General features: G+C 47.1%; 1 protein-coding gene across 2 annotated transcripts in view; it reads right to left on the minus strand.

Annotated features, from left to right (window-relative positions):
• LOC134539790 (protein lingerer) overlaps positions 1-2,063 on the minus strand; it is a 170,012-nt gene extending 167,949 nt beyond the window's left edge. The window contains exon 1 of one of the 2 annotated variants that reach the window (XM_063382045.1): positions 1,989-2,063. The gene's annotated coding sequence lies outside the window, so the exon portion shown is untranslated. Of the gene's footprint in view, positions 1-1,918 lie in introns of both variants that reach the window. The other variant, XM_063382047.1, reaches the window with a different exon arrangement.
• Positions 2,064-23,256: the final 21,193 nt, after the last annotated feature.

The raw sequence follows: 23,256 nt of genomic DNA on the forward strand, positions 1-23,256 counted from the left end.
TTTCAGTATCATGAAGCTCTTTCATAAATAGGGCACACTGTTATATTTCACGATACCACAGCAATTTATAACATCTACAAACACTGATCATTTGGAAATGAAATATTTTCTAGGTATCGAGAAGTAGACTACAGTTGCACCCTGTCTAGTCTATTTTGCGATACCAATAATTAAGTATAGAATGTAAGAATTACATAGAAAATATTTTCTCCATATCGTAAAGTAGACTAGTCTCACTCCATCTAATGTATTTTGTAATACCAGTGATTAATGCAATGAAAGTGAGGCTTTTACAGAAAACATTTAATGACATTATGTAGACTACAGTCCCACCCGTTCTAGTGTATTTTGAGATAACGGTCTTAATCCTTTATAATTCACGTCTCCCGCAACTTTTATTTTTCAGAATCACAAAGTTATCTAATAAATAGGGCACATTGTTATAATTAACGATACCAATGTAATTTATATCATGTAGAGAAATGTGTATTTGATAGGTAATGAAATTTTATTATAGTGTATTTAGAATACTGATAAAACATATTAAAAACATGCAATACCGTGATAAAACAGTGTGTATATAGTTCCCTACCCAAAACCCCCATATTCCAGTGCTTGTCCCATAAGAATGTACATAAGCGACACCATCTAAGTGACGTGACAACATTAGTACTGTTATGGAATGGTAAAATGCACTAGTTCCTGAACATTTCCTTTAGTCTTATCAAACCATAAGCTACTACTTCAACTTGTTTTTTTATATTTGCAACATATATGTTTACTTTTGTCCAACTCTTTTGTATTTACTTGAAATCTATAGAACAGTCAAGGCTTGCGGCAAAAGAAACTATCAAAACTCTTGTTTAACCTGAAAAATTTAAAGATTTCACCATTGATTATTCTGTCAACATTATTCATAAACAGTACAAATCATTTGCATATTACATAATATTTTTAAGAATGAAATGTTATTAGGCTTATTTATATGCTTTTGTTGGATGAATTTTTAATTGTTAGTTATTTTCGTTAAAGTAAAATTAAAACATAACACCGAAATTCATTATTTACATTTTTAACATTCAATATTTCATTCATTCAGAAAATCAATGCAGAAATATAATTATAAAACTTTGAAGTTTTTTTCCTTGATGATCACCATAACCTAACAAAATTACACCACATTAAAACAATTTTTTTTTTCAAATACCTATATACTAACAGCAAAAACTTGCAACTGAGTATTTAAAACCCGTATCACGAGCATGCAAGGCCAAATATTTTTGGACGTTTGCTTCCAAAAGGTCAATCACTGGTCTCGACCTATATTAAAATAATTTTTACATATCGCATGAAATATATCGGCTATAAAGTACTAGGCATGCATTTACTCAACTTCAAACGTAATACTTTACCCCAAAATGTTTGTTTTTAAATCGGATACTTTGCAGCAGTCAATTCGACTACAGCTTCAATACATTATACTAACTGATAAGACAGACGTGAGTATAAAAAATGTCACATTTTTACAAAATATTAAATACGTTATAGCCACTATTTACGATTTCATTCATTGTAAGAACAAATAATTTTAAAACATGTAAGGCAACAAATAAGTACATACAATATAATGACAACGGACTCAGGATAGAAAACTCTTTCAACAGTTTTGACCACCGGTAAATAAAACTAAGTACTAGAAGGTTTAAAACGGGCTAAATTCAATTGCAATTTTAAAATTAACCAATTTAGTGCCGGGTTAGTATTTAACCATGTGGGGAGGACGCCATTTCAAAACCTTCGTTAGGAGACTTACTACTGACAACCATCACAAATGAAGTTTGTATTCTTACGAAAAAATCGCACATACAGACGAATGTCAAACGATTACGGATTAATTTAAAAGTTAGGAATTCCTTACCAAACAATGATTCGTCATGTACCCACAAGGACTTCCACCAAATAATAAGAAAATAGAAATAATACAATACCTGCACAAAAAGCGCTCTAAAAGAAGTCACGTGACTATAAATTCCCAGCCAGTACAATGAAAAGACGCTGCGAACGTGTTCCGGAATTCACCATATAGTTAAATGTTTTACTGTAAGCTCTTCTCTATTTTCTTGATATTATAACAGTAACTTGACAAGACGTCACCAAATGTATTTCTCAGAAATTGAAGTGACCTTTATGGTTTTATATACAGAAAATGTAAATATATATGGGTTACCTTCGTTTATTTAATGTTTTTGACACTGTGAAATATATATTTGAAATTTTACAGCTAATTGTTCGAATTAAATTAAATTTAAGGCCAATTTCACCATGCTGTCGTTAACATAAATTTAACTAAAAGTATTTTTAAGTTACCTAAAATTTGTTAAACTAATGTTAAGCTTTTTCACTTCATCACACATTCTTGTGTTTCCCTAATTTCCGAAAGTAGACAAAGATTTTACTTTTTAAAGTTGGTTAAAAATTCAAGTACAAGCTGTTGACGTCGACCCAAGTGTCTCCCCTGCTCATAAAGAATGTTATGCTGCGCCAACCCCTGATCCACCCCTGCCCCATGCAGTGTGTTAAGTGTTATTGTGTTTATTTGTTTAATAAAACATTTCGACGTGACAACATGAACATACCCATATGTAATGAACTCTAGTGTTATATATGTAATTGAGCCAGCCACCAGTGCTCCCTCTGGGTCGCACAGGCCGTTACGTCCAATCAACACTTACTCGAATTGCGTGTGCAACGATAACGCCCGCGCATGTTGTCCGCCATGTGAGTTAAAGTGTGCCGCGACGAACAGCAAGTCGACTACAGTGCCCGGCCGGGTGTGGCAATGCGCTAGTGTGTAATTAAAATATAATTCCTATTTTCAAAACCAAAATAATTACAATTAAAAGATACTGAAATAATATGAGAATTATGTGCAATAGTTAAATAATCATGAAATATCAAATTTAACAACTAAGTCCAAAACTGTTCGTGGCCGCTCCAGCGTCAGTTGCCGTCGGGAGCTCACAGGGGTCGGTCGCTCTGCGAATGCAGAGCTTACAGTTTTCGCGCCACTTTTTTCCAGTTCATCGCCATAGTCGTAAGTTTACCTAATTTTTTCAATTAGCTCTGCTCCAGACCCCACTTAGCCGTACGTTATTACGTGCGGCTCTTCGCCTAATCATTTAAATCCCAACAGGAATATTTCAGCATATTATGTAAATTTCGTGTTCAAAGTACTCGGACAGCAGATTTGAGCCTTACACATTTTTCCAGGCTTCGATGCCAGTTAATCGTTGTTTGATAAGAGCTTCTGGCAAGCCTTTGGTGTAATGGTGTACTAACATTTTAATATACGTGTCTCCGATTTAGCTAATGTTGACTGTGTGATATATGTATATGCAATCTAACTTAGTAATAGCTTTGTCAACCTTTAAGGAGCTACTGTGACTCACGTATGATTTTCATCTAGCCGAGTTTATGCTAAATTCGTAACATTCGCATTGTAGTGGGTTAGATTGAAATCACGTTTAAGAACGTTTGATCGTAGACTGCTGCCATTGTATGTTTATCTTGCCGTCGTCCAGGGTCTCGGGCTCGAGTCCCGGTACGGCTCCTAGCGGGAATGGCTGTTGTCGATTTAGTGTTTCCGGGTGGGCGCCAGACTAACTCTGTTTCTAGTCGATAGGTGGGTCGTGGGGTCGGATGCCCTCCGTGGCCCACTAGGACCGTCGGCGGTGTTGCGTGGGATATGAGGAATTCCCTACTTGGCAGTGGTTGGGAGTCGTATGGTTAATTAATCATACGCTGAAGTGATGCAACATATGATGTGCATCGTTTATTCATGCGACTGTGGGTTTGGTGTAATACCGTTGATTACACACCACGTCGTACAGAGAGTGACGTCACACAATACAGAAGTTACATAATTACACAAAGTTAGTCTGAAAAGTTACGTAATAAGGCATGGCACAAGTTTACAAAAATGTTACGTGGTGGTGCGTCGCACAAGTTTACTAAAAAACGTTCCAGGTTCAAGGTGTCGCACAAAATTACTAAATGTTACGTATTAGCGTGGCACTAGGCGGCACTGAGCCTGGTTACCCTAAAGAGGGGTGAGGGCGATTGGAGGCGGCCAATCCCGTATATCAATGTCTCGAGGCGGTGTTTGCGTCCACTGTAGTGGAGCGCGGACTGCAGCTAAATTCGTCCAAGTTCCCTTACGGGGTGGTGTCAACGCCAGGGCGACTGGTTTTAGTTCAAGTTCTGTGGTTCAGGAGGCGGCCCGTGCCATATACTGAAACTACCCCGCAGACCAAGTGTGGTGAAGGGGGTTTTAAAAGTTATGCGGCCGGATTAAGTCCTGGACCGAAAATTTGGACTGGGTACGCACGGAGAGATTAGTAAAAAGAGGTTTCGAGGAAGTGACTATAATTACCAGAAGTGAGTTCAATGCAGACAATGGATGATGTCTCTCCGTGGGACGTGCGTCCGTTCCGGTCCACGAGTCGCGCTGTACGGGCGTGATGTCATGGTGTCCGGCCAAGGCTCAGTGTCCCTCACGCCAGGATTGACCTCATTACATTATTTTCTAATGTGACACGTTAATAAGATATTTTAAGGGCGCTGAATTCCTACATTAATTATTAAGGCTAAATTAACATTACTCATCCCTTCTACAATTTAGAGTTAGTATGTTTACGAATTATGTGCTTTAAATTATACCAGAGACTGTTCATCTCTCGCTGGACTGCTCCGGTGGGGGGTAATAACGAAACACAAGGGTTAATAATTATGTCACATGGGTTTATTAACTAATCTAGGCAGAAGGCCGCTAGGGGGACACTCACACAAGTATCGACACTTTCACACACGTGAGTGCCCGGGCACTCCTACGTCGCACTTTTGTTAATCAACTTTTAATTTATACGTAATACTGTTTAATATTCTGTGTGTGTTTTAGCAACGTGGTCGGCTGTAATGTCGGTCTGTTTATTATGGGGCTGGGTTCTACCTTGTCTGCTGGTGGCTCGCCTGACTCGGGTGGGCCATGGCTAGGGGCGCGTTCCGTTAGCAGGGTTGAATACTGGCGGTTGCATGTAGGGCTTTAGGGTGGCCTTTGGTCGGACGACGTCAATCTTCGAATTCCATATAAATAGTTGCAATTTATCAGTTCTACAATAATATGCCACAGCCTTCGCATTGTCAGAATCAGTCTCAGGACAGTACTTTATACACGTGTTTGCAGCCTATCCTGTTCGGGCACAAAGGCAAAGTGTTGAACCAATCGTGAAGCGACGGTCTGACAACAGACTCGGCCAGGCGTTGGACAGGCAAATGTATCAAACCGAAATAAAGGGCAGTGTTTTTCAGTCAGTTTCCTTTTATTTCAAGGTGTCCTGGGTGGCCTGAACAGCCCAGGTGGTTTAAAATCACGACGTGCTCCTGCCTGCAGCCACGAGGTCGAACCCCCCTTTTTGCCCCCTGAGATCATTTTCAATTTAATATTTATTCAAAACTTAATCAGGCAGCAGGAGTGGGTTCATATTATTTTGTTTGTAATAATAATTAAATGTTTTTCATAAATGTAAAATAGATGTATAACATTGTCCACCGGGCGACGAAGCTGAGGCCAACACCTGGAAGCACCTGAGCGCTGCGCGTGTCGTGGGGTGGGGGAAGGACGGGCGGACGAGGTGCGACGCGCAGAGAGGGGAGCAGTAGTCATCTGGCGAGCAAACGACGCGGACGTGCGCAGAGGACCGGGTCGGAGAGCAGAGACTGGTGAGACCAAGCGTGATAAGTGGGAAGTATAGCGAACTGTTTAGGACAATCAGGGACATATTCATTAGGAACAAGAGACTAGTGGCCACAGAGAGAAGTTGAGAACCTGCGAGACGTACGCGAGTAGACTGTGCCGAGGGCGACGTCGAATCAGGGTTATGTATGGTACATCGCGAATCATACCTGTAAATGTTATAATTGTAAATAAGGGTTTTAGTGTCCAGACAATGCATGTACCATCGGTTGTGTCACCAAAGCAGCGGGGTAGACTTAATGACTCAGTCGCCAACACCTTAATTTAACTTCATTCCGACTATCAACAAGAGAGGGCAATAGCTAGCAAATCGTACAAATGTATCACGATATTACGGGGGCAGCCCGCACTAGGCACCTGCCCACCGAAACACGTGCAGCCGAGCTTCACTCCGCGGGTGCACGGGTGTTGTGCCTCAGGTAGCCCCATGTAAAGAGACTGTGTGAGGAGTGTATTAAAAACATTGTACCCGAACTTGCAAACTTTTATTAGTAGTGCGGATAGGAGTTGTTTTTCCTCCTGCCACAAGGCCTGAACCCGACCCTAGTATTGAGACCATACAAGCTTCGCATGGGGGGTGATATCCGCTACTACGACACTGTGACCATTCTATTTTGTTCCTTTTTGGGTGTAATCAAGTTCATAAAAAATAAATAATATTTAAATTACTTAAACAATCGATATATTAATTGCACAAAAAGTTTTTTAAAGCACAACAAATATTATTTTTTTAGGTTAAGATGTTTCTGTTAAATGAAATCATATACCCATCTGAAATAAAGTTATGAAAATGCATTAATGATGTGTTAAATGAGCATATAAAATTGAGATGAAAAAAGTATTTGATTAAAAATTATAATAGGAACTTATTTATTTTAAAACCATCACGTAAAAAAACTTCGAAAAGATTTCTTTGTAAAAATAAAGCGACATTTGTTTGATGAAATTACAAGCAGAAATTTTTTTAACACGTTCTTTATTTAGTTAAAAATACACTTTTTAATCATTAAGGGCAGTATTCCAAGACGTTTGAGTAAGGTAGCGAATATGCACTGCCTTGTTGGGCAACTGCCGTACCCTAACTCTCGGGTCATATTCCAAAACGTGTCCTAACTGAACCCCTGTAAGGTATCAGATCGGCTACTGTTTTAATAAACGAGGACTTGTGCGAGGCTATAAACAGTTGTACTTCATGGAATCCATCATAATTTTAGTTTTTTTTTTAAAACTATGGAATTATAATGTGAAATAAAATATTAAATTTTGGTTGTACAAGAATAAACAATGGATTTTTGGCCGTATTTATGTTCGCTGTTTTTTAAGATATTAGGGGGAAAATTGAAATTGTAAAAGTTCTGTTAAAGTTCATTAAAAAGGAAAAAATATATATAAAGTTGACGTCCATCGGCTTTTAGTCCCTGATTCCCCGTTTGCGTAATTGCCCTGTGTTGCCCGTGCAGCCCTTGTCGGTGAGGTGTGAGTCCAGGCCAACGTGGCCGGGACCGGGAAATGCGGGACCTGGAGGGAGTTTAGGTGGGGAGGAAGAATGGTAGGCAGTTAGAAGGATAACTCGGTGTTGACTGTACCACGAGCCCCTTTTATTGTCGCTTAGAGAGCCTGCCGCAGCCTGGCAGATCCGTCGCAGAATGAGCACCCACCCCGCTACGACCCGGACTCCCGGAGGAAAGTCTCGTCCGTTAACACGTCCCGACACAAACTGAGAAGTTGTTCCCGTAAAAATGGCTCCGATTAAGATTGCTCCGTAACGATGCGCAGCGCGTACGCTGTCCGTCACGTAAGAGTCTCGTACTGACTGCGAGGTTCGGTGGTCCGTAACTGCGCGTACACGGCCTACGACGTTCGTATGGTGACGTCCCAGAAAACTCGTAAAACTCAATACGGTGAGCGATACAACGGATGCAGCTCGGCTGCAGTGACAACCCGTGATGTTACACTGTCGTCGGACTACGATCCGAGAAGACGCGCCTCACGAGCAGCGTGGAGCGGCGTGCACGTCTGCTCTCGATCGCGCCCACAACACCACTGCGCTCTCCCGACCGCCCGCGGACCGAGGCCCGCGGACCTGCGGGGGTGAGGGGGAGAAATCGGCCGGCGAGGGAGAGGCCCGCCCCGCGACGCGCCAGACTGCGATTACATTACTAGCACGGCTAAAGCACTTGAGAAAAATCACAGAATTATTTACACAACTTAGCGAATAATTAATTAAAAAACGAATTTACACATGAATTAATTAGTTACGATTACAAAATATACACAATTGTTAAGGCTCGTGACCATTTAAAAATACATAAAAAACAGAATTATTTATAACACTAAAAGAGGCCCACTGGCATGCTAGGGCGCACGCGGGTGCATCCCTGACCGTAGCCCTTTACAGATGGTGCACTGGGGGACAAAACTCGCTCAGGCCCACAGGTACGGCCTCTGCATCTGGGAGGGTACAACGACTGTCGTCATATACCCCCCCCCCCGAGACCGTCCTGGCCCCCGACATCGACCTAGACCGGCAGCTGCGTCCGCGTCCGGCCACGTGTCTGGTCGTCGGAGTTCGTTATGTCATTATGTATGGGTCGGGCGAACTGGGGCAGGAGCTGCATCACGCTGCAGTGTAGCCCCCCGGCGGCCGTCAGTCGTACGTCTCGGGGCATGTACTGACCCCCCCACTCGTAGTCCCGGAGGTAGTGAGGGGCCATTGTCTCACGCGTGGACCGGCGCAACGCTGGTCCTCTCCCCGCGTGAGTGGTCGTCATCGGCTCCCCGGAAGGCAAGTCCAGGACCACCTGCTGGGCCCTGTCAACATCACCCTCCCCACTGAGGAGCCGGACCGTTACCCCATCTGTCACGTCCTTGTTCACGTCTGTCCTCGTCACCCGCCGTTCCCAGGGGTGGATGAATCTCTGTCCACGTCTCTGGGCAGGCTCCGGCAATGTCACTACTGGTTCACTTGGGGCGATCAGGTCGCCCTGTGCTGTGTTGTCATGCGTCACGTCCTCGATGAGAGGTCTGTCATTAACGTTGGCGTTGGCGTTGTCGTCATCGGGTGGAAGCACCCGGTCCACAACGCGTTCCAGCTCTGCAATGCTCGTGCCACGCAGGCCCCTTCTGCCCCTCCTGTCGGGCGTCCTTGCCCCACCCCCTCTCGCCAGCCGAGAGCCGCCGTCTCCTCCCTGATGTCCCCTCGTAGGAGGCGGAGTCGGTATTGTCGTGCAGGCCCGATTGTGCATCGTGCCCCAAGTGTCATCGTCTCCGTCAACGTCCCCGCTTACCACCCACCGTGACCTGGGGTGGGCGTGTCCCCGTCGACTTCCCTGGTCCAGCTCCGGTGGCATCACCACGGGGTCACCCAGGTCGACCAGTATTCCTACGGCGATGTTGTCATTGGCCCTGTCCTTGGCCACTGGCCCGCTGCCGTCGTGGCCATCCTCGTGCGTCCCGTCCCGTGTGTCATTGTCCTCGTCAACATCCCCGCTTACCACCCGCCGTGACCCGGGGTGGGTGTGTCCCCGTCGACGTCCCTGGTCCACCTCCGGTGGCATCCCCATGGTGTCACCGAGGTCGACCAGTTTTCCTACAGTGACATCATCATTGGCTCCGTCCTCGACCACTGGTCCGCTGTCGTCGTGTTCGTCCTCGTCGTGCGGCTCGTCTATCAATCGGATGTCGTCTCTGTGTACTTTAGTCGTCCGTCCGTCGGCGCGATGTACGACGTACGTGGTGGTCCCCAGTCTGTCAACTACCTCCTGCGGGCCTGACCACTTAGTGGCCAAACTGGCGCAGAAGCCCCTCTCGCCAGACGACAGGTGGTGACACCTGACAAAAACCTGCTGGCCAGGCTCCAATTGTCCTGGGGGCTTGTGCGTCTGCGGCGTGCGTCGGGCCAGGTAGTCAGCCTGGCGACGTCGGGCGTCTTCGCGTAGATCGTCTGTGGTCATGTCGTGCGAGTCGGGGGTGTGTGTGCTTCCCCGGGCAAGGCGAGGTTTCGGCCCTGCACCAGTTCAGCGGGGGAATGGCCCGTGACAGCGTTCATCCGACGGCGCAGGCAAAACAGCAGCATCGGCAGGTGCAGGTCCCACTTAGTGTGGTTCTCGTCCAACCGGATGCGCAGCTCAGTCTTAATGTCCTGATTCCGCCTTTCGGTCAGATTCGCGCGCGGATGGTAGGTGGGCGTCGTGTGATGCTCCACCCCCCATCACGCGCAGGACATTCGCCAGCTTCTCCCCGTGAACTGCACCCCATTGTCCGTCAGCAGGACCGCGGGTACCCGTATCGCGGGAAGAACTCGCGCTCGAGCAGGGCAATCACAGTGCCGGCCTTCACGTTTGGCACTGCGAACGCCTCCGCCCAGCGGGTGACGACGTCCGTGACCACAACAATGAAACGCCGGCCATGGGACGTGCGAGGATACGGCCCCATGATATCCACCGCCACAGTGTGGAAGGGATCCCGGGGCCGTCGCGGGACCTGTTGCTCCTTGCCGTTGAGTCGCCTGGACTTCCACTCCTGGCAACGCAGGCAGGCCCACACGTAGCGTCTCACTTCTGCCACGTCGCCAGGCCAGTGGAACGTCCGTCTGACCTCACGAAGCGTCTGCTCCGCACCTGGGTGTCCCACCAGGGGCTGGTCATGCAGGTAGCCCATGACCCAGCGCCTAGCCTCGGGCGGCACGTGGGTCTGCCACCTGCTCATCCTGTGAGCCCTTCTGGTCTGGAGCACCCTGTTCAGACTTCGGCAGCCCGGTACCACCTTTTCCCCGCACTCCGTCAGTCGAGTCTGGGTTTCGGGGTCCCGGAGCTGCGCAGCATGGACCAACGTGAGCAGTTCATTCATAGTCTCTGGTCGCACGTCAGGCGCAGGGGCAGTGGAGCTGGACAGCGCGTACAACACACATGGTCGCGGCACCGAGTCCTCTACCCCGCGTTCGCACTCAGGGAGGAGCACTTCCTCCCAGCTCTGGTTGTTGCGGAACTCATTCTCAGGATCCGGATTCCGGGACAACTCGTCGGCCAGCTGATTTTCACGTCCAGGAATTTCTTCGGCCGTGAACGAGAATTCCTGGATCAGCATGGCCCACCGAGTGAACTTAGACCTCCGGCCCTGAGCGGAGTCTAGCCAGCGGAGGCATTGGCTGTCGGTTCTCAGCGTGAATGAGCGCCCCTCGACGTGGTGACGGTACCTCTGCAGGGCCCAGACCACCGCAAGACACTCCTGCTCATTCACGTGATACCTCTGCTCAGCCTGCCCAAACTTGGCGCTGGCGTACTCGGTTACGCGCCTCACTCCCTGGTCAGTCATCTGGTACAGTACCGCACCCATCCCCTCCTGACTCGCATCCATCTGGATGAAGATGGGGCGACTGGGCACCAGGCGCGAGAGCGTGTGACAGTTCCTGAACCAGTTCTTCACCTGTCGCAAGGCTTCGTCCGCGACGGGGGTCCACCGGAACTTAGTCTTTGGCGACAGCAGGTCCGTCATCGGGGCCGTGACCGTGGTGAAGTTGGGGACAAAGGACCGCAGCCAGTTGAGCAGCCCCAGCAGCTTCTGGAGCTGCTTCCTGGTCTTCGGTGCCCCCTTTCCCTCGATCAGCTCCAACTGCTCGGGCCGGGGACGGCACCCCTCCGCCATCACAATGTGCCCCAGGAACTCGATCTCAGTGGCCCCAATGTGACATTTCTTTGGGGCATACGTCAGTCCGTGTCTGGCCATACGTTTTAGCACCAGTGCCAGATGGTGCGCGTGCTCCTCCCACGTCCTGGACGAGATGATAACGTCGTCCAGATAGGCACTGGCGAATTCGCCAATGTACCCATCCAGAACACGTACCATCATGGCCTGGAACGTTGCAGGGGCATCCATGAGACCAAACGGCATGGCACAGAACTGGTATCGCCGGTCATCTGGTGATGTGAATGCCATCTTAGGGCGGTCCTCCGGGCATACCGGCACCTGCCAGTAGCCCGATTTCAAGTCAAGTGTCGTGAAGATAGTCGCGTCCCCCAGTCCGGCTAGAGCGTCCGTGATGTTGATCTGCGGGGGCAGGGCTGGAATGGTCAGTTTGTTTACCGCCTTGAAGTTCACGCAAAAGCGTAAACTTCCCTCCTTTTTGGTGGCCAGCACCACCCGCGAGTTGTACGGGGAGGTGCTGGGCTCAAACACTCCGTCACGTAACATCTTGTCAATCTGAGTCTGTATGGCCTACCGCTCTCGGATACCAAATCCATACACCTTCTCAAAGGGAGGGCGGTGCGGTACCATCGGTATCCGGTGTTCAGTCACATTCGTTCATCGTAGCCGGTCCGCGGCCGCAAATACCTGTGCTTGGGAGGCGAGGACACTGTTGATGGCGTCGACGTGCTTCTCGGGGACACCGTGCTGAAGATCCTCCAGGCAGATGACTGACTGAGGGGGACTGGGAGGAACCTGGTGCACGCCGTACACCATCCAGCGCCCCCGGGTGCCGAAGTGCATACGCCGAGCTCGTACTTCCATTGTTGCGTCGACCTCATACAGCCACAGGACTCCCAGGATCAGCCCCTCGCGGAGCTCGGGGACCACCCAGGCCTCGATGCGGCTAACGTGACCAACGATGCTCAATGTTACCTGAGTGATGCCCCCTGCTGCGACGACGGCATCCCTGGTGGCCAGCTGCACCAGCTCCCTCCGCAGGGTTACTGCCTCCGCCCTTACCAGGTGGGCCGCGATGTAGGATCGGCTGGCGGCGGTGTCGACCAGGGCCAGCATTTCCCATCCGTTATCGTGGACGGGGACTCGCAGCAGCTCCTGCTCCCCAGGGCCGACCTGCCCCAGCTGTGCAGTCATCAGTTCTCCACCGCCCCTCGGCCTCCTGGCCGTCCAGGCTTGGGGAACTCGCGGCAAGTTCCTCAGCTTGTCCTGGAGTTGATGCGTTGATGTTACGGTGGTCCACCTTGTCGACGGCAGGTCAACAAGGCGGCTGGTCCGGCCCCGGAATAGCCTCCGTCGGGGCCGCTGCGGTCGTGGTGGTACTCGGTTGTCCCTGAGGTTGTCCCGGCACAGGAACAGCTGACGGGGAGCATTTCTGTTGCCCCTCGCTTCCCGGCGATGGACATGATGCTGGTGTTGTAGGCGTGGGCGGTGGTTGACGAGTCCTGCTGGTTACTGGGTCTGCCGGTGGTTGGCGGGTCGGGGAGCGGCACAAAGTTGTCCCTTCGCCCCCGTTTTCGCATTTCCCGCCTGCGACGTGTTGCCCTCGCCCTCCTCCTCCCACGCGGCTCTGGTGGGGCACAGGCGATGCCAATGGTACGCCTCTGGGCAAAAACGGCATCGCGGCGGACGCTCGTCCCTCTTCAGCGTTCCTGTCCGCAAGTGACGTCCCCCTCCTGCTGCAAACGTCTCTGGGCGCCCCCTGGTGCCACTTCGGTCTGCTGTCTTCCAAGGTCCCACGCCGTCGGCGCAGCTCACCACGGCCATGTCATTGTCCGTGACTTCTGTGACGGTCACTCCCCGCGGTCCTGAGCGGGCCCGGGAAACTCTCGCGCCCCTAAGTGCCATCCTCCACTGCGACATGTCACGCTCAATCACGCGGGTGAGGGCTACGAACTCCTCCGTGTCGCATCCGGCGGCTGTCCTCATGAAGGGGTGGAACTCTGGTAGCATTTGTTCGACGATGGTTGGTAACGCTGCACTCACATTCCCACTTGTCCCCAATTGGCGGAACATGCACAGCTTCTCGTAAATGAACTGTTCTGTGCTCTCGTCCTTGTCCTGGTTCCAGCAGTAGAATGTCCGCAGACACATCGCACGCGCCTGATCGTTATCGAACCTAGTCTCGACTTGGCGTACAAAATGTCCCCATTCGGTATCAAACCTCCTGGCCATTGACCACCAGTTTCTCGCCTCGCCGCGGAGCTGTCCCGCCACTCGCGACGCCCACTCTGCCCGTCGCACTTCTTACAGCTATAGGAGGTGCTCGCACTCCCGCAAAAACTCTCGCGGGTCATCGTTGTCTCTCCCCGCGAACACCGGCAACTCGAACTGCTTGTTTACGTACCGCACTACCAGCCCCTCAACGTCCGCGGGCATGTAGCTCTATTCCCGTTTATAGTTATTATCTGTGCTGTCCATGCCGTCTGCTCTCCCGGCCGCGCCGCCGGACCCGCACACTACGCTTTTCACGTCAACTTTCGCGGAGTCCCCTTCTCCGTACATGTCTGCTTCGAAACTGATCAGATCGTTTCTGTCTTGTCCTGTCTGTTTCCACGCCATCCTTCCCGCCAGCGCTACTGATCCGGGACTTAATCGCAACCTCCCCCAGTAATACAGTCCGATCCTTCCCATCGCTTTATCTTCAGTCGGAGATCCCGCTGCGCCGCCGTCTTGAATTCCCCTCGCTCCCACGCCATGTTATCTCCCGCCAGCGCGCCGGTGCGCCGGCTCGAGTTCGCGTCGCTCTCACGCCACGCGGCTGCACCTGCCTCCGTCCTGTCTGCGTGCACTTACGTGCGCTTACGTGCGTTCGCGTGTGCTTACGGCCACACTAGTTGGGCGCCAAATGACGTCCCACAGCTTTTTGTCCCTGATTCCCCGTTTGCATAATTGCCCTGTCTTGCCCGTGCAGCTCTCGTCGGTGAGGTGTGGGTACAGGCCAACGTGGCCGGGACCGGGAAATGCGGGACCTGGAGGGAGTTTAGGTGAGGAGGAAGAATGGTAAGCAGTTACAAGGATAACTCGGTGTTGACTGTTCCACGAGCCCCTTTTATTGTCGCTTAGAGAGCCTGCCGCAGCCTGGCGGATCCGTCGCGGAATGAGCGCCCTCCCCGCTACGACCCGGACTCCCGGAAGAAAGTCTCGTCCGTTAACACGTCCCGACACAAACTGGGAAGTTGTTCCCGTAACAATGGCTCCGATTAAGATTGCTCCGTAACGATGCGCAGCGCGTACGCTGTCCGTCACGTAAGAGTCTCGTACTGACTGCGAGGTTCGATGGTCCTTAACTGCGCGTACACGGCCTACGACGTTCATATGGTGACGTCCCGGAAAACTCGTAAAACTCAATACGGTGAGCGATACAACGGATGCAGCTCGGCTGCAGTGACAACCCGTGATGTTACACTGTCGTCAGACTACGATCCGAGAAGACGCGCCTCACGAGCAGCGTGGAGCGGCGTGCACGTCTGCTCTCGATCGCGCCCACAACACCACTGCGCTCTCCCGACCGCCCGCGGACCGAGGCCCGCGGACCTGCGGGGGTGAGTGGGAGAAATCGGCCGGCGTGGGAGAGGCCCGCCCCGCGACGCGCCAGACTGCGATTACATTACTAGCATGGCAAAAGCACTTGAGAAAAATCACAGAATTATTTACACAACTTAGCGGATAATTAATCAAAAAGCGGATTTACACATGATTTAATTAGTTACGATTACAAAATATACACAATTGTTAAGGCTCGTGACCATTTAAAAATACATAAAAAGCAGAATTATTTATAACACTAAAAGAGGCCCACTGGCATGCTAGGGCGCACGCGGGTGCGTCCCTGACCGTAGCACTTCACAGATGGTGCACTGGGGGGAAAAAACTCCCTCAGGCCCACGCCGGTGGACAGGTACGGCCTCTGCATCTGGGAGGGTACGATGACTGTCGTCAAAGTTATGGATCAAATCGGCAACAGATAGGACACCATAAATCAGTGCCCTAAAAATAAGGGACTGGCCGTGTCCTATTGTGCACTTGGAATATGGTTAGGGTACAGGAATTGTATATTCAACACCTAAACCCTTATTTTTGTGTCTTGGAATACGGCCCTAATATACCAACCATTATATTTAACCAAATTTTCTTGCTTATATAAAATATGAGGTTATTTATGAGTCTTGTTTTCGTCTCCAAGTATCAGCTGGAACAATTTTGTGGCCATTTTGGTATGTGCTAAACATCTGTTATTTATTTAAACGAACCAATATTTCGTTTTACGTTTTGAATTAAAAAAACTGCATACGGTATATAAATTTTGATAACTTTTAAGTTGCCTCCAGATCTAAATTTTGTGATGCAAATTTAAGTTAAATCAGCAGAAAAGGTATAAGGTGCACTTAAAATGGTCGATGTTTTTTAAATACCACGTAGTATGAATCCGTAACCAAGTTATATTTAGTATTTAAATTTTTACTTAATTAAAGTAATAATTTCCACAATAATTGTAGATTACATTTGTATTGTAACATAGTACTGCCTAAACAGTAAGAAAAACCAAGATTCTAATACCATCCACGATTTTTGCAGCGCACCCAGTCGTGCAACAGCCAGCCACCAACAGTGTTGTATTTTACAGATTTTGCTTTAAAACTTTAATCAGAAAATGGCTGGCATTGTATATTCCAGTGCAAATTATTTGCCCTACAGCCACCCAAATACAGACTGGCAGCAGCTGAGATTTACATTAATGATATTAATGACGCGAATTACACTTCACAGAGTAGAAGCTGCCTCCTTGTAACTTGAGATCCAGTCATATGTGCGACCCACCGGCAGGCTCAGACCTAGTCTCAGGGAGCTCCCATCATTGACTTGTCTTAACTTTTTAGTAAACACTGTGGTTCTTAAAGTACTGTTTTTTATCTCCTTTATTAATTCTGGAGCTTCGCGTGCATCTCACAAAGTGCTTTTTGAGCTGGAGGCCTAGACCATCTCCTAAGTTCTTCGCCTCGCACCATAGGGCACACAGGCAGGCCCCACACTTACAGGACCAGCCAACTACGGTGTGTTCATTCAAGGAATTAATTGAACAGGAGCCAGTACCATTGTAAATAAACAAATTATAGTTTTATCCAGGAGTGTGTAGAATACTGTGCAGTTGTACTTATAAGTACACGCGAGAACTACATTAAATCCGGACATGACTACTGATGTGTGAGTACGTACTGTTTATCGCCGATCATTATTGTGTCCCAGTGAGTGTCCACAGTGTCATTTCTAACTAAGGGCATACCTATTGGCCTACAACAGGTGGGTCAGGGGATGTTCAGTCTAGGCTACATAGCTTTGTTTCTGTTAAGCAGAAGACCTCCCTCGGCAAGTCACCAGGCCAAACAGTCCACAACTCACCTAATTGTGGGAGGGTGCTCTTACTGAGAGAGCTGGTGTCAGGCAACAACATCTAACCACAAAGCTACCCAGAGACGACCGCCTTATCTCCACACTTCATAGGAGACCAGCCTGTGTTGATTACAAATGCAACCTATTTTACTATTTACATCTTTAACTGCAATAACATTGTTTTTGTTTTAATTTACACACACTATTTTAACAGTCATTGAACTGACTAGTACCCAGAGTTGTGACTTATTTGAAATACTTATTGTATTTAAAATGCAAATACAAAACACAAAATACGTATTTTATATTTTGTACTTAAAAACCATTTTTTAAAAAGTATTTTGTATTTTATTTGAAATACTTTTCGAAATGTATTTTATATTTGTCAAAATAAAATACGATTTTACTGCCTATGTGCAAAATTACAGTTAAAACAATATGAACGTTATAATCTGTGAAACATGATGCTACGCTTCGCTTTTTAACGAGATTGACATCGATTTTGTTTCGATTACTTTTTTTATTTTACCCGTTAATAGTGTTTGTTATCAAAAATATAGAGTGACGTCGTACTTCCGGAGGCCATTAAGCCCGGCCTCTACCCGCCAGTATTGGCTCCCGCTGGTGGAACGCACCCATGCAAACTCAACCCGGGTCAAACGCGGAGTAGATACGCAAGTACTCTAGTGTATAAATTTTGTCACGGAACTGCACCTGATGCAAACAACCAATAATAATTCACGGAGTAAGCTCATAAAGCCATCCCCTTAAACTAACACGTGATAAGAAATGTGCATCGTAGAGCACGAGTGTTATCCCCCTCTGGGCACAGTGTTTTGATACGCCCCTCGTGCCCTAAAATTATATTATTTTAATTAAATAAAAAAAGGCCTAGGAAACAGCTGGGGAAAATTATAAAGAAAAATACAAGTATTACCAGAGGGGGCAAGAGGTGGTGAACAAGACAAATTTATACTCCCCACACACAGGCAACTTGGGAGCTAGTGGATCGTTAAATAGTTAAAGGTAAATGATAAATAAATAAACACTTCATAAGTAGATTGGTCTATAGGTTGCCTGTTTTATTTAAAAAAGATAAATTAAGTAAATCTGTTTTCCTTTTGTTTTGGTATCACAATAACATGCTGGTATTAAGTTACAAAAGGAGGGCCGGCCCAAAATTATTAAAACACGTTATACTATACATTAAACAATTAAAAAAATACATTTTATAGCGGGGTAGCTTCGTCCACTCATTGCTGTAACAATTTCACATTTTTTTTTTTTTTTACTGGATAAGTTCTCTATGGCACAGCTCGCTGGTATATAATTTGTTTCGCTGGCGGTAGGGAAAAGTTATATGTTAAATATCACCCGGGGCTTCAAGCTTGACATCTGACCGGGAGGAAGCTCTTCTTAGAGAGAAATGAAACTGGAGGTCCTGGACAACATGATGGGTGCAATTTCGGCGCCCAAATATTGGACCCTGTCAAACAGGGTGTAGCTCCAGGACTCAGGAGATGTCTCACGCTGACATCAGAAAGGCGCAAACCGAGAAATGCGTGGGTGACGTGGCAGAAATCAACATTTAGTAAAAAATAAGAAAATGAAATAAACTTAAACCAAGACATGACTTGTGTTCTAATAGCTATTACTGACTGGCTACTACAGAAATTATAAGCTGGGATCACATCCCTTTTAAGACAGATGACTACATTCTTGATTCGAACGAGTACGTTGTTGCCGAGAAAAGCCTCTTAACACAGAAGACGCCGAGATGACGCATTAAGTAGCCAAAGTCAGAGTCCCAAGTGCCGCAGTGGCGGGAAAATATCCTAAATAAAAACGGGCGGTAGGGCCTAGGGAAAAGAGGGGGAAGGTTCGGCTCTGGGCCGAATATTACCGGAGGTGGCCGAGTAGTCGTAACCACGACTTCAGATGTTTGCGCCGAAGAGGCGACTACTGCGTTCTCTACCGGCAGGCACAGAAAGCAACATACAATCGACTATTACAGGTCGCGAGGAGGAAGCATAGGGCCTTATGGCGTAGCTGGTGTTACACTCTGGCGGCCTAATGGGGTCAGAAAGGGGGAGTTAGCAAGATGGCCCACAGGTGTCGCGGGCGTCCGCTCCAAGAGCTGGCGCCCAGAGCAGACGTTACTGTTTCTGCCGATAGATGTCGTGAGTGGTCCATCCTTGCACATATATTTTTTTATGGCGAGTTGTCATTGGAGTCGGTCACTGCCTGGCGAGTTCACGTCAGGTCAATGGTCCTGGGCTACATTCTCAGAACTGGGGGGGGGGGGGGGATGGGGGTGAGCGGGTACAAAAACGCAATGATGGCTGGGAACGGGGGTTCACGGGATACTCGTTCGTGCCGAGACTCGCTACTCTCAGTGGGTCTCTGAGAAATAGAGCTTGCAGGCCAGAAGCTGTTCTATGCAATTTGAGTCATGTAGGGAATTAATATTACAAACCGGGGACGTGACTGTAAGAGGTAGAAATGTCATACGGGCTGCTAACGTCTACATAAGACTAGCAAAATATCAGATAGGTCCCTGAGAAAAGGTGCTTGGTGCTACTGCCACAAAGTTTAACTAAGGAGAGTACACCAGCCTAACAAAGTGTAAATCACCCTTTTGTAATTAAATGAAATAGAAAATAAAATTTCCAAAAATAATTTAAAATTATAATGATTTAAAAAAACCGTGCTGAAATACCTAATTTCCGGCACAGTTTAATGAACGGCCTTAATTCTCATCGCGGCCATAATTTAAGTAAGAAACAAATTGCTGAAGCAATATCCAGAACAAACCCACAAACATAAACATAACCAGTGGTTTTTACCAACTAGTCAGTAGTCTTTAAGTTGAGTCATCTTTTTAAATAATAATTGTTCAATTTCTTAAACTGAAGCTTTAATCAATATTTCATAATATATTTAATGTCAACATTAATATTCAAACAAGGGTCATGTATAATTAACAAGTACCTAAGTTTTTAATTGAAAATCGAATAACGGTAATATATTTTCTTCACTTGTGGTTCGGCGCGCGGCGGAACTGTTTACCCCCCGCGCGACAGCTCCCTCCGGCAGTCCAGATCAGTTCGCGGCCCGAAGTGGATGTGTTCGTGTGTTCGTTCCGTGGGGAACCTTCAATTTAGTAACTCACCGATTCTTCACTCTGGTAAATATAGTCATGACCAAATCCTTTATAACGTCAATTCCCCACGCGACCCCGGGTCGGTTTTTACGGTGCAGGGCTGAACCCAGCCGTCGTAATTCCTGCCTTAAGGCCACGGGCCACAGGGCCGCCTTTATGGACCTGGCCGACTCAAGGACAACCATCGAACTCCCCCCTCTAACGAACTGCCTTAGTGAGAGACAATCATAATTAATCAAGAATAGTGTCGTGTAATATCGTGTACCCAAATATGTCCGTTAATAAATACGTGTACCACATGTTTTCAGTTCCAGTGCGTGTATTACATCTGTAGTTAGGCACCAGCCACCTTATGCTGAACAGGGAGAGTCTCCATTGTCTACTAGCAGTTAATACCACCCTTAAGATACAGCCACCGAGTCTAGGGAAACACTCTGGGGCCGATCGACCCACCCCATTGGTTAGACGTACATGCTAACCTGGTGCCCTCCCGGGGGAAAAAAAAAACAAACCATAAAACACCACCAGCCCCTTAGACTCGCCGCGGGACTCGAACCCGAGACCCCGGCCGATGACATTTGGCGCCCCTGCGTGTGGCAACGAACAGAAAAATGCAGTAAAATTCAGCAAGAAAAACACCCATCAGGTAAGAAACAACACATTATCAAGGGTCACATATTTTTATGGTATTAATTTACTTTGCCTTTTTTGCTTAGGCACCTGCTCAATCCTTGCATACTGAACGAGATTTAGTGAAAATTTTCCGCGATTTCGTGAGTGAAAAGTGATAAAGTATACTTACTTGTGGGACTGCCGAACTCAAAGTATCATATATGTTTGTTGTATCTCTTTTTCTTGTGACCACGATCCTTTTCGGTATAAAGGAGTACACTTTAACCTTTATAATCAATTGTCGTTTAGGATTAGAAAATGTATGTATTTTAGTGTTGTTCATTTGAATTTCGTTCAGTAGTGATTTGATGGCCGACATATGAAGTGACTGGCCTGCGCGGTGCTCTGATTCAGCCGGAATTTGCAATGGAATCGTGAATGCGAGGCTAAGGCCTCATTGTCAAGCAAGTTATGGTATGCCCTAAGTTCCTGGAAATTTGGCAGGTAGTCCTCCTGGATGAGAGTGTGTTTGTGGGGGGAAGAGGGAAGGCATTACGGACAGTACAGTTGCTCCCAGAAGCTAGAACATTGTAGCCGCCCATAAAGCAGACTTGCTGGCAAGTAATATGGCCTTAAACTGGAACTTACTGAGTCTTTTGTTTCATGAACGAGGTTCTAGCCAGCAGAGCTCCAAACTGTATCAGGCAATGAATACGAGATAAACCTAATCACAGAGTGTCAAATATCTTTACACACGTGGTCTAAAAACAAAGCTGAAATATAACATGTGATCTCTGTACAAGAAAACTTACTACTAATATCTTTCAAAACATTGTTAAAAAAAATTTGTTCTTACTGATATTCTTTTTGCTAAGAAAACGAACTGCCATTACATCACAACATTACATGTTATTGTTATAAGGAAACGTGTGTTAAATCACAAGCCACCTACAAAATGAAGTCTTGAAGTCAGTTACCAGATTCACACTGCATTTATCGCCGCCATAAGACGACAAAATTTATTTAGACACATGTATTAACCCTGGTTGTTTAGTTATCAATCAACAAACCAAAATAAGTTTTATTTTCTATTGAAACAAAATCATGCATTATCTGAAATTAATTCTCAAGCTGTGTCCAAATACGCCTGATGTACATACTTAAATATATGCGTTCCCCCGTCCGAACTGTAAGTGAAGTACACAGGTATGCAGGTAAACGAATGGTGTACTTATTGCGCACTCACAGATTAACTAAAAATTTTTTTTCACCATTTTGAAATTTTTATATTTTAATTGAGAAATGAGTATAATTAAGAGACTCGTAAAATAAATTCACTTTATACTTTACCAGAGTTATAATTTAAACTGAACACAGGTTTGTAACTAAAAAAAATTTTTGTAAACAATTTACAAACCAATAAATACATGCACATGCACCGATCGTAACTGTCACAAAGAACGGTAGAAACTTACGTAGGTTAGTATATCAATTCATTTTCTTGAAGTCTTAGTGCACGGACCTAAACATGTGGTATTTTCAGCTGAAATTTGGTTTTTGAAAATGAAACAGTTTGTTTTTTAACCGGTTAACCTGGCAGATAACCGTTGTGGAGGCGAAGACTCGGAATGCCCTGGCGCACCGCGAGGACAAGTGAAGAGCGCGGTGTGCTGGATGCAAGACGCCCCCTCCCCCCCATCGCGGGGGCAGAGGAAAGGAGACTTTTCCGACACCGAGGAGTGTTGAGCGACGCTGCAGACGCATGCCGTGTGACACGGGAGACTGTGCCCAGAAGGGAACCACACATAACTTAGAAACACACAACTTAGAACAGTCATAACTTAGAAACCTCGAATAAATCCACGTAACTTAGAACTGTCATAAGTTAGAACGATAATCATAACAAACGCAACGCAGAACCACACAACTTAGAAACGTCATAACTTAGAAACACACTACTTAGAACAGGCATAACTTAGAAGATTCTATCTTGTGTGTTTCTAAGTTATGTGTTTCTAAGTTGTGACAGCACCCCTGCCCAGAAGCGGCGGGGGGCAGCCGCCACCAGGACGCACCAACCAGAGGAGGGGAATTCAGACTAGAAGGAGAAAGGAGAGGTGCCTCTAAAGGCCGGTCCACACGCAACGATTTACCTGCGCAGGTCACATCGTTGTAGACAAGACGTAGCGTGCAGACAGGAAAACTGCGCAGTTTTGTAAACTGCGCGGAGACGGAACACGGAGAAGGAAAACTGTGGCCCAGAGCATTTATGTTCGCGCAGTTTAGTCGACCTGCACAGACTTGTCGTAGCGTTATGGACACTTCCTCCGTCTTCTCCGTACACGGGGCTCAGTTCTCCCTCGGTATTTGTGCCGGAACAGTGTAATCTGTTCAACGATGACCGATTTGCGACAGTGTTCACGTGAAATTCTAACAGAGTTCATTGGCCTATACAAGTCCTTTCCATGTTTGTGGCAGGTCAAATCAAAAGAATATAGCGAAAGAGACAAAAAAAGTCAAGCGTATGAAGCACTTGTGCAAAAATACAAAGAGGTTGACATCGCGGCTAACAGAGATA

The sequence above is a fragment of the Bacillus rossius genome, chromosome 16 (genome assembly GCF_032445375.1).
Source record: "Bacillus rossius redtenbacheri isolate Brsri chromosome 16, Brsri_v3, whole genome shotgun sequence".
NCBI lineage: Eukaryota > Metazoa > Arthropoda > Insecta > Phasmatodea > Bacillidae > Bacillus > Bacillus rossius.